This window comes from Balaenoptera borealis (genome assembly GCF_965194805.1).
Source record: "Balaenoptera borealis genome assembly, chromosome: 7".
In the NCBI taxonomy this organism is placed as follows: Eukaryota; Metazoa; Chordata; class Mammalia; order Artiodactyla; family Balaenopteridae; genus Balaenoptera; species Balaenoptera borealis.
The window spans coordinates 90,729,492-90,742,371 of record NC_138864.1 but is presented as its reverse complement, the minus strand read 5'-3'; the positions used below and the strand labels follow the sequence as shown (position 1 = coordinate 90,742,371).

Below are 12,880 nucleotides of genomic sequence, written 5' to 3'. Positions count from 1 at the left end.
AGGGTTGGAAGAGCTGAGTAGCCAAACGGAAGACAGTGGGCCCATCCAGAAATTAAGGAACAAAAGGAAGCTAGTAACACTCCTGGGGCTAGAGGAAAAATGGGTGTTACCAGAGCTCAGAAGAGAGGGAGATTTGATTGGAACTAAAAATAAGTTAAGGAATGCCTAGAGAAAGTTGAGACCCTGAGGGATAAATTGTCCTGGGAGACTGAGCTATGGACGAGATGTGACAGAGATGCTGCCTGAGACAGAATAATAGAGACACAATTACCCTGCCTAGCTTCTGCACGCCTTCCAAGTTCCAAACATCCATCAGTGCCTTCCATTGGCCTAACCTCTCCAGAAGTTTGTTGTAGTTTCTTGTGATACAGAGCTAGCTGAGCAGAGGAAGGAAGGAAATGGATCTGAGAGAAATCAGGCAAGTCATCTGAACACTGGGAGAGCAAGTAGCTGAAACCGTCAACTTCAGTAGAAGTTCTGAACTCTTCCTCTCACCGGGATTCAAAAGGTGACGAAGTTTCCATTTTAAAGAGGGGCTTTAGGTGCCAGGCAATAAAAAAAAAAAAAAGTGTATATTCACTGCACTAACCACCAGGAACAGAAATAGGTGTTAATATAATGGCAGTACCTCCTAGGAGGAAAAGTCTACGCAGAGAGAACATTGTCGACAAGCAAAAAGTCAAGAGGAGTGTGTGGATTACGTGCAGCAGTGTTCTGGGATATGTAGTCCTCCATTCATACAGAGCTGAATTACAGACTGCATGTGACTTACTAGCTTGGTTTAAAAATCCCACAGTCAGAAGTTGTTTATTGAGCATTATATTTCCATTCAGGGATTCAAACTGAGAGTGGAAACTGCCAAGACGGAAGTGGACAGTGAGGGGGCCAGGGAATCCTTATCTTACTGACGTCATTCTCTGCACCTCATTGCAGAATTAATAAAGCAGGAAAAACAATCACCATTCTGTAGTGCTAGGGAAAGAAGAATTTCCCCAGAGGATTCAAAGGAAGAACAAACCTCTGAAGATGATTTTTTTTTTTTTAAATATGCCTCCCAGGTCCCATTTTTTTTTTAAATTTTATTTATTTTTGGCTGTGTTGGGTCTTCGTTTCTGTGCAAGGGCTTTCTCTAGTTGTGGCGAGCGAGGGCCACTCTTCATCACGGTGCGCAGGCCTCTCACTGTCGCGGCCTCTCTTGTTGCGGAGCACAAGCTCCAGACGCGCAGGCTCAGTAGTTGTGGCTCATGGGCTTAGTTGCTCCGCGGCATGTGGGATCTTCCCAGACCAGGGCTCGAACCCGTGTCCCCTGCATTGGCAGGCGGATTCTCAACCACTGCGCCACCAGGGAAACCCCTGAAGATGATTTTTTATCAAAAAAGTTCTAACCTTTGCCAAATCCAAATATCACCTTCAGTTACTGAAACTATCTATATTTGAAGTTGTTGACCATCCCTTTCTTCTTGAAACTCTACTGATACCGTGCCATTTATTCCTCATATTTTCCGATTTTTTTTTTCTCTGATACTTAATTCTTAGTGTTCTTCAGATTTATTTTTTCTGCTCATTGCCCTTCTCACGTGATATGCAATTGTTGGAAGATATAATTTACTCTCATTTTTAATGTTCACAAATATTTAGGGGACTTCCAAATTTATGTAGTACCAAGTTTTTCTCCTGCTGTTCTGAAGGTCTAAATTCATAAGAACATGTTTAACATCACTAATTCTGTCCCAAATTAAGCACTTTTTCTTTTCTAAAACTGGCTTTACATGTGCTCCTTTATTCAGTTGGGGATCCCATTATCTTCCATTCACTCTATCAACCTAGAATCACTCATTCCCAAATCCAATCATTTGTAAACTCCTACCCACTTAATCTTGTTCAAATATCTTTTCCTGTCCAATCCTACTCCTGTTATCCTAATCCAGGCCTTTAACATCTCTTACTGGGTAATTTTTATAGACAACTAACTGGACCTCCTGCCCCTAGGCTCATTTCCTCAAATATATTCACACTTACCAGAAATCTATTGAAAAAATGCAATGTCATCCTTACTTTCTTAAAGCCCTTTAATAGTTACTTATAACATACCAGATAAAAACCCTTTCATTCAAATTCCTCAGTTACCTTAACTCTCCAGCTCATCTACTGACACTTGCTATTTCATTCCTCTTCTATCTTTCTGAAATTGAGTCTACTCTCCTTCCTGCCTCATGTTGTTTTGTTATTTGGGAAAGAATATCCCTATCCCATTCCAATAGACTTTATCTGGCAAACTCCTATTCAGTCTTAAAGGCTCAGTTCAGGATGACAGTTTTCAGTAATTCTTTCAGACTAGGTCAAACTGAATTAAAAGCTTCCACCATTTCCCACACCCACAGAACACTAAGCATAATTATATGCCAACAGATTGTGTGCTCCTGAAGGACAGGACATATTTCATTCATCTTTATATTTGCAAATCCTATCAGAGACTAGTGCATACTGAAATTTTGAGTCTGAATACCTGCATTTGTGTTCTTCTTCTGATATTTATCAGCTAAGTGACATTAAGAAAAATAACATTTACCTCTTATAACCTCACTTTTCTTATCTATCAAATGGTTTAATAATAATATGTACTTAACTTTTGTGGTTGTTATGAGGTTCAAATGAGATGTTTATAGGTATATGTCATAACGGGAATATCAAAATAAAGCCAGTCACACAAATTTTCGGTTTTCCAGTGCATGTAAAAGTTATGTTTACATTGTACTGTAGTCTATCGTGTGCAATAGTGTTATGTCTAAAAAAACCAATGTACCTACCTTAATTAAAGAATACCTTAGTGCTAAAAAGTGCTGTCATCTGAACCTTCAGGGAGTCATAATCTTTTTGCTGGCTGCTGACTGGTCAGGGCGGTGGTTGCTGAAGGTGGCGGAGGTGGCTGTGGCGACTTCTTAAAACAAGACAGCAATGAAATTTGTGGCATCAGTTGACTCTCCCTTTCACGAAGGATCTCTCTGTAGCATGTAACGCTATTTGGTAGCATTTTACCCACAATAGAACTTCTTTTAAAATTGGAGTCAATCATTTCAAACCCTGCTTCCACTTTATCAACTAAGTTTATATAATATTCTTCATCCTTTATTGTCATTTCAGCAATATTCACAGCAGCTTCACCAAAAGTAGATTCCATTTCAAGAAACCACTTTGTTTGCTCATCCATAAAAAGTGCCTCCTCATCTGTTAGTTTTATCATAAGATTGTATCAATTCAGTCACATCTTCAGGCTCCACGTCTAATTCTAGTTCTCTTGCTTTTCCCACCACATCTGCAGTTACTTCCTCCACTGAAGTCTTGAACCCTTCAAAGTCATCCATGTGCATTGGTTTCAACTTCTTCCAAGTTCCTGTTAATGTTGATATTTTGAACTCGTCCAATGAATCACAAATATTCTTAATGGCATCTAGAATTGTGAATCCTTTCCAGAAGGTTTTCAATTTATTTTGCCAGATCCATCAGAGGAATCACTATCTATGGCAGCTATAGCCTTATGAAATGTACTTATTAAGTAATAAGACTTGAAAGTAGAAATGACTTCTTGATCCGTGGGCTGCAGAATGGATGATGTGTTAGCAGGCATTAAAACAACATAAGGCTCATTGTACATCTCCATCAGAGCTCTTGGGTGACCAGGTGCATTGTCAGTGAGCAGTAATGTTTTTAAAGGATTTTTTTTCCTGAGCAGTAAACAGTGGGCCTAAAATATTCAGGAAACCATGTTTTAAACAGATGTGCTGTCATTCAGGCTTTGTTGTTCCATTTATAGAGCACAGGCAGAGTAGATTTAGCATAATTCTTAAGGACCCTGGGATTTTCAGGAATGGTGAATGAGCATTGGCTTCAACTTAAAGTCACCAGCTGCATTAGCCACTAACAGGAGAGTCACCTTCAAAGCCAGGCATTAACCTCTACTCTCTAGCTATGGAAGTCCTAGATAACATCTTCTTCCAATGTAAGGCTGTTGCTTAGTCTAGCCACCTTCATTCATTATCTTAGTTAGATCTTCTGAATAACTTGGTGCAGCTTCTGTATAAGCACTTGCTGCTTCACCTTGCACTTTGATGTTACAAAAACAGCTTCTTTCCATCAAGCTCATAAACCAAACTTTGCTAGCTTCAGACTTTTCTTCTGCAGCTTCCTTACCTTTTGCAGCCTTGATAGAACTGAAGAGAAGTTAGGGCCTTGCTCTGGATCATGGTTCAGCTTAAGAGAATGTTGTGGCTGGTTTGATCTTCTATACAGACCACTAAAACTTTCTTCTACCAGCAATGAGGCTGTTTTGCTTTCTTATCATTTGTGCATTCACTGGAGTAGCACTTTTAATTGCCTTCAAGAATGTTTCCTTTGCAGTCACAACTTGGCTAACTGTTTGGCACGAGGGAGGCCTAGCTTTCAGCCTATCTGAGCTTTTGACATACCTTCCTCACTAGGCTTAATCCTTTTTAGCTTTGATTTAAAGTGAGAGTCATGTACCTCATCCTTCCCCTTGACTACTTAGAGGACATTGTATGTTTATTAATTGGCCTAATTTCAGTATTGTTGTGTCTCAGGGAATAGGAAGGCCTGAGCAGAGGGAGAGAGATGGGGGAACGGCCAGTTGGTAGAGCAGTCAGAACACACACATTTATCAAGTTTGCTGTCTTATTATGGGCACAGTTTATGGTGCCCCAGAACAATTACAATAGTAACATCAAAGATCAGTGGCCACAGATCACCATAACAAATATAACAATAACAAAAAATTTTGAAATATTATGAGAACTACCAAAATGTGACACAAAGACATGAAGTGAGCAAATGCTGTTGGAAAAATGATGCAGATAGTCTTGCTCAATGCAGGCTTGCCAGAAACCTTCAATTTGTAAAACATTCAATATCTGTGAAGCACAGTTAAGCAAAGTGCAGTGAGACAAGGTATGCCTATATACTACATGAAATATTCATATATTGGTTGTTTTATTGTGTTGTTTTAAATATTAACAAATTATTAAGAACTTGAGCTTAAGCACAGGTTTCTAGAAAAATAGCATAGGCAGACAGTTAACTTGGTAGGAAAAAGAGGGGATTCTGTTGTTGCTATAGTAAAGAGAACTACCAACAAAAAGTTAATATGTATCTATATAACTGATAAAATGACACATAAAAATATACTTACTTTTAGATCTATTTAGGAGTCCTGGAAAACTCATGACAAAATACGATTTATAACTTGGCTAATTTAGATTCAAGGGATTTAATTTTTCTTCTAATAATAGGACATAGAACTTATGAGAAAGAAGCCAAAGTGTAAGAAGAAAGGGAGCAAACAGAATTTTGTTTACTTGACATAAGCCTTTGAAATAAGAACATAATTTATCATTGTGATGGTCAGAAATTAATTCAGCTATCTATTTACATATCCAAAAAGTCACTTGCAGTCTTTTCAATATGCTTCGCGTCACCCATTTTATTTCTTGTTTCTATATAAGCATGCACTAACAATTTAGGAATGATAGCGTGTCCATGGCATCATTATAAGGAATTAAATAAACACTCAAAATTTATCAATTATTGATAAAGAAGCAAAATAAAATGAAAAATGCTATTTAAAATAAAATGCAAAATGCTATTTAAAATAAAATGTGTATTTGTCCCATTTGCAACAGTTTTAACAGGATAAAATAGTATAATTTCAGAGGTGACTACTATGAGATAGTTGGGGTATTTTTATTTTCACAACCCCCATGGACATGTTATAACTATGATATCCTTGGTAAACCATTTTACTGAGGTTGTTCATGCAAAAACAGGTTAACCATGAAAAGAAACTTTATAATTTAACAGTGTTATCTGGTCAGAAAACAGACTGGAAAGTCTGACAGGCCATTTCATTTGTATTTTTAAAAGAATATGGGCTAAGGGTAGCAAAGTGTTTCTTAACAAGCTCTACTATTAATGAATTGATCTTAGAAAATGTACCAAAGCAATTTTCTTAGAAAACTAGGACAGGGTATTCCTACATTTTTCTACTATGCCACTGTGAAGTCACAGTTCAGCCTTAGGAAGGAAAAATAATCCTATTCTCACCAATACCACTTTTCATTTTACAATCTTCTCTCCCAGTAATAAGTCTTTACAGTGAATTAGGTAGGAAAAAAAAAAAAAAAAAAAAGAAAAGGAAGGTATAAGCAAAGCAAGAGAAATGAAGAACTGAAGTGACAAAACAAGTGGTTCAAGGCACAATCTTCAACAAATCAAGAACTACATATTTTTACGCACAAGAGTCAATAAAAATAACTGCTGTTCAAACTGCAGCTTTGGAATTATGTTTTGCTTGTGCCTGTCCCCATTACCAGTTTTCTCAGGAGTGCATTTTTCTTCACATAAATAACTAAATGTGCAAGAACAAACTTATTCTTTTTCTTTGTTTGTTACAAAACATTACATTTTCATTCAAATAAACTCATTCCCCTTATCATATTTAGAGTATATGCTTGCCTGCTTGAATAGCTGAAATAAAGGAGTCACAAAAAGCACATGCATGTATTTTAAAGTAATAGCAAAGCCTTTTAAAACCTAGTTCTCATACCGTGGTAATTATCATTGCCCCACAGATCAGTATGGGTTAATAGTAGATTGCTCAGAATAGATAATATTGTCACTATATAATAAAACAAGGAATTTCAATGAGCAGGGCATGAGTTATTTTCCTACAATAATTGGAATCATGAACAGGCAGATGGAGCCCTGAAATGTTGCTGGTAAACAACTGGACTTGGTTGGGAAGGACATTTTATATACTTCCCCTTTTTTTGAAGATCACAAAGTATACTCCAAATATTACATGGTATCTCTTGTTCCCCTGAAAAATTATGTTGCTCAGAACCTATTTCTCATGCTGCTCTATTATTGACTTGATTCAGGAAATGGTGTTCTTGCAATGGCATAGTCAGAGCTCTCAAGAAGCCCCTGGTGCCTTTTCAATTATTTCTGTTAAAAATAAGGCTCTGCCTGTTATAGTGAACAGTTGTTAAATTTATCTGGGGCACATGGCAGTTGATGAATCATTGCACGTAAAAACAACCATACAGAAACTGTGGCTTAGAAATCAAACAGCCTTTTGAAAATGAGGTCAATAAAGAACCATGAAAAGAATCTAATCCTTCAGAAGAGTTGACTTTTTCTAAGTCCTGTAGATTCTTATTTAGAAAATGAAATGAAAATGAAATTCATCCTTCCTAAAAAGTCAAGAGTAATCTTTCCAGCTTGATTACTACTGATGACCTTTCAGTGGCATCTCTGAAGGACATCAGATAACCTTTGAGGATTAAAGGAATTATTGCCTGGGATCCTATCTCTGTCTTACAGCATTGTCATTCTACAAAGTACAATCAAATTACTACACGAAAAATTATTTCATGAGAGGACCATTCATGGCCCAACTCCTTCATCAAAGTCCAGAGTATTTGAGGACGCAGCCTACCCCCACCCCTACCCCTCTTTTCCCCATGGTATTAGCAGGGTTAACTGGAGCCAGAGGGTGGGGAGCTTTGGCAAAATTTTGCTTGTTGGCCCAGAATATACACTTCTGCCACTACTTAGAGGCTGGAATTATGCTGATTTTTAATGTTTCTAGTTATTCTTTTTTCTTTTTTTAAATTAATTAATTTATTTATATTTATTTTTTGGCTGTGTTGGGTCTTCGTTTCTGTGCGAGGGCTTTCTCTAGTTGGGGCAAGCGGGGGCCACTCTTCATCGCTGTGCGCGGGCCTCTCACTGTTGCGGCCTCTCTTGTTGTGGAGCACAGGCTCCAGACGCGCAGGCTCAGTGGTTGTGGCTCACGGGCTTAGTCGCTCCGCGGCATGTGGGCATGTGGGATCTTCCCAGACCAGGACTCGAACCCACGTCCCCCGCACTGGCAGGCAGATTCCCAACCACTGCGCCACCAGGGAAGCCCCTCTAGTTATTCTTACTTTCTTTTTGCTCATCAGAGCTCTTAAACGCTAAGACCAAACTGGTAGAGACTTATGGAAAGCTAGGTTGCTCTTGACTCATCTGAACATTCCACTGGGCAAGATTTCTGGTTTTCTGAAAACCAGAGACAAATGGAATTAGAAAATCATAACTCTTGTAGGATAAGATGGAATCAACATTTTTCAAGATATTTTATTGATATTAAGTAATTTATTGTACCTGAGGATCCTTTCTTTAGACAAGTTAGATGTGGATAATTTCTACATATGTGCACTGATCTTGTCTCAGTGCCTTCACTTGAAGAGCTTATTATTATTTGAATGTTAAATTTTCTGATAGCAAATAAGAAGTGTGAGGTAGATTATTTTTAATAATTCTAAACTGTAGTTCTGTTTCTGTAATGTGATGATGTAAACAATAGATTATTCTATTATCCTTCTATTATTTTAACTTTTCTACAGAAGTATTTGTAAACAAAAATGAAATGATTAGCAATTCAAATATTTGCTGTCTAAAAGGGGATTTTTAAGATGATAGAAAAAATAATTCTTCTTTTCTCTCCAGCGGAAATGATGAAAGGGTTTTAATTTTTAAAAGATTTACCTATAAATCTTAATTATCTCTCAAATTAAACCCTAATAATACATTTATATTGGGATCCAATATGCTACTTATTTTTTTAGATAGTTAAAATAGCAAATTTGATCCTAGCTTGTTCAAGGGCCAGGCAAATTTGAAAGACTTAGAATGAAAGTGAATCTTTCTAAATTTAAAGTCATAAAACGTTTATATAGAGATGTTAAGTAAGGAAATTTTAGAGTTAACCTTAATAAGCAATCATCCTCATTCACCCATTCAGTCTCAGCATAATATACCAGTGAATATATGAGTAATAGATGGAAAATCACTTTTAACCATCCCTCTGCAAGAGTAATTGCACAAGTTAAAGCAAGGAAATTGGTGATAAAGTTAAGCCATAAAATTCTAGGGTTCTTAGAATTATGGGTAAGGTGATGGTGGCCAGTTCTTAAGCAAAGGAAGAAGAATGTGTTAAAGTAATCCAGCTTCATCAGTCCTGTCCTCGTTAGGGAATCCCAGTGTCTTGGAAAAACTGTAAACTCTGCTGGGAGATCCTGTCTGTCTCTGTATTCAAGCTCTGAGCTCTATCACGTGGTGTACTTTTTAGTGGCCCCCTAAAACATTCTCATATGTGGTCCCTTTACATACCAAACTGAATTTCATAATGGGTGCCACTACTTATTCTTTCTACTTATTTCAAATACAATGGATCCAAGACTAGTTACTTCCTCCCTAAATGTTGTATTACTTGCCGGGCACTCTTCATTAAGATCTTATGGTAGGTAGAATTCTAAGATGGCTTCCAGGATTCCCATACTTTGGAGAACACACCCTATAAAATTGTCTCCCCTTTAAAGTGGGCAAGACCTATGTATATGATGGGATATCACTCCTATTACAACATTACGGGTCAGTTGACTCTGAGTTAATCAAAAGTGAGATTAACCTGGGTGAGACTGACGAATCAGGCAAGCCCTTTAAAAGAAGTTGAAGCATGAGAGAGACACTATCCTGCTAACCCAGGAGAAAGGGGCAGCTATGTTGAGAACTTTTTTGAACTTCCTACAGAGAAGGTCAAGTATATAGAAAAGGAAGGGTGTAAGCTGAATAAGCTTGGGAAAACAAAAACACATGCTCCAGAAAGGAATTAAGACAGGCTGACACCTTATTTTTAGCTTTGCAAGATTCAAAGCAGAGACTCCCATTAAGCCAGGCTTGGACTGTAGATATATGATACCAAATGGGTGCTATTTTAAGCCACTAAATTGGTGGTAAGTTGTTACACAGCAGTGGAAAACTAATACAATACTGTGTTTGAAAAGTGGATAATTCCCTTTTTAAGCTTAGAATGCCCGTACGGACTTTTCCCTGATATTTTTATTTCTTTAATTACTTCCGTGAGAATCTGAAATAAATGAGGACTTGAGGAAGATGACTTGATTCCTGGTGATATTTTTCTTTAGTTTTAAACCTCACTTTTATAGCTTAAAATTCATGATAAGGTCTGGTTTTTGTGATGAAAAATATTTAGATGCTTAGTATATAGATTATACCAGACAAATTGCTCTGCCTTGCTGGAATATCCTAACCATAGTGACAAATAACCTAAAAATTTGGTTCTATGAGTTTTCCTAAATAAAATATGCTGCAATATTCTGCATTAGTTCTATCAGTGTTCTTTGGAAATATGGCTTGAGGAATGTAGATGGCATGTGGTTTGTCATATGGTGAGCATTAATATGTTGTACTGTTCTCTTTTTTTTCCATAATTTTCAAACAATGTTTTTGATAGAACCACTGCTCTTCCAAGAAGTCAAATGCTCCCACTGTTGAGATAAAAGTAGTTTCTGCAATTCCAGGACATTCTGGTGTTACTTGGCATCCTTTTAGTATCACACAGATCCCTCATTTCGAACAAGGCTTTCATTTTAAAAGCATCTGCCAATGGATGACATATCTCTAATGCATTCTGTGGAAGCCTGTAACTTATCTTGCTTATTAAACTCTCTAGGGAGTTAACCTAAGTCTTCTCATATATTGTCTCTGGATTGACTGTTATATCTGCATCTGTGCCAATTTCTAGTTTGACTTAATAATTTTTCTTGGATAAAAGTAGTGAAGTAGCCAATTTGTATAGTGCTTAGAAGGTTCTTAAATAGCAATGAATGTTGCCGCTTTCTGATTGTGTCTGTGGGATCAGGTATGCACATACATATAAAAATCATGTTAGTATTCATAAAGTGTAGGTTATTTGGGAAGCCTAAATTGTGAGTTTCTGAGGATAATTTGGGGATAGATAATGGAATATGGAAGTGGTGGAAGTTGTTGATTGAATATTTTCAATCATGGCTTTTTTTCTATAGTCATTTTGTACTAAGACATTTTACATATGGATAAAGTCATACATGCCATGTCCTTTCTCTCTGGAAATTTTGTGTATTAACCAGGGGATCATGAGAAAGCTTAACTGTCCTATTATAATGAGTTATTAGTACTGATAAGAAGGCTCAGAATGATATTAAATACTGATATTTTTCTTTGTTTCCCACAATAGCAATGCAAGGTCCTACTGCAAGCTAATATTCCTTTTGTTATTTTCTTCAAAGAAGTCTTTCCTTATGTACCTTGCCCTTGATAGTCTTTGCCTTTTTCCTCAAACAAAATTCATTAAATTTTTTTTTCTCTATATTTTCTTTATGGTTCTAGGATTACTGTAGCTTTTCAGATTTTGGTAATTTATTATTATTGCTTCTAAAAGAACTCACTTTTATTTATTTTTTGAAAGTAATAACAGCTTTAATATATGTCCATATATAAAATGTGTTTGAGATAAAATTCACATAACATGCAATTAATCATTTTATTTTATTGAATTTTTGAATGTTATTTTATTTATTTTTTATACAGTAGGTTCTTATTAGTTATCCATTTTATACATATTAGTGTATATATGTCAATCCCAATCTCCCAATTCATCACAACACCACCACCCCCGCCCCCCCCTCCGCTGCTTTCCCCCCTTGGTGTCCGTACGTTTGTTCTCTACATCTGTGTCTAAATTTCTGCCCTGCAAACCGGTTCATCTGTACCATTTTTCTAGGTTCCACATATATGTGTTAATATACGATATTTGTTTTTCTCTTTCTGACTTCACTCTGTATGACAGTCTCTAGATTCATCCACGTCTCTACAAATGACCCAGTTTCGTTCCTTCTTATGGCTGAGTAATATTCCATTGTATATATGTACCACATCTTTATCCATTCGTCTGTCAATGGGCATTTAGGTTGCTTCCATGACCTGGCTACAATTAACCATTTTAAAGTGAGCAATTCAGTAGCATTAAGTACATTTACAATGTTATGCAACCATCACATCTATCTAGTTCAAAACATTTCTATCATTCCTAAATAAAACTTCATATCCATTAAGCACTTACTCTTCACTTCACCCTTCCCTCAGTCCCTGACAACCACCAGTCTGCATTCCGTCTTTACATATTTACCTATTCTGAATATTTCAAGCAAATGGAATCATACAACATATGACCTTTTTTTTTTGAAATAGACGTGATATTAGATTGATGAAAATTAGGTCTCTTTTATTTCTACATCCCTCACAAAAATCAGAGGCATCAGTTTATAGATATTTGGGAAATCAGAGAGTATAAAAATAATGAAAATAAAAATAAAAATTGACTTTTGACTTTTATAGCTTTCCCTTTGGGTAAATGAATCTACTGTGTTATTTAATTTACTTAACAAATCTGAGGTCATTGGTTGTATTATTATTTAGGAGAAATTTGACAATAAAAATGTCATAATGATAGCTTCTGCATCTAGCCATGACAGAACAGTTTATATCCGATTAGGTCTTTCATGAATGTAAAACAGAACAATAGGACACAAAATATAAAAGAAATGTTTCAAAGCATAAGAGATTGACTAAGGCACACAGAACTTGAAGGGGGCGGGGTTTGGTTTCTTTTCTGCTAGAGAGATTTGAAATACACTGATGTATTTCTCACAGAGTCTCACGTTCGCATATTCTTTTCCCTCAGGAAAAGATAATTCTTAATGCATGGCCTAAAGGTCAATCCAAAAGCATGTTGCTTAGGGTCTGAAGCATTCTTACCAGAGGAGACAGAGCATGGATCTCCAGGCAGTGAAGGCATTTAGGATTTTCAGGGGCTGAGATCTCAAAGGGAAGGAAAATACTGTTCACAATTTTCCCTGGCGTGTTTGTCGTTTCTTGTATGTGCAAGGAATACTGCAGGTGCAAAGAACACTGTATGAAAACAAGT

General features: G+C 36.6%; 1 long non-coding RNA gene and 1 pseudogene across 2 annotated transcripts in view; both read right to left on the bottom strand.

The window, feature by feature from the left end:
- LOC309632643 (akirin-1 pseudogene) overlaps positions 1-3,178 on the bottom strand; it is a 30,248-nt pseudogene extending 27,070 nt beyond the window's left edge. The window contains exon 1 of the transcript in view: positions 3,037-3,178. The product of the transcript in view is annotated as an akirin-1 pseudogene (transcript). The remainder of the gene's footprint in view (positions 1-3,036) is intronic.
- Positions 1-12,880, bottom strand: part of LOC309632549 — a 428,412-nt gene that overhangs the window by 294,731 nt on the left and 120,801 nt on the right. The window lies entirely within an intron of this gene.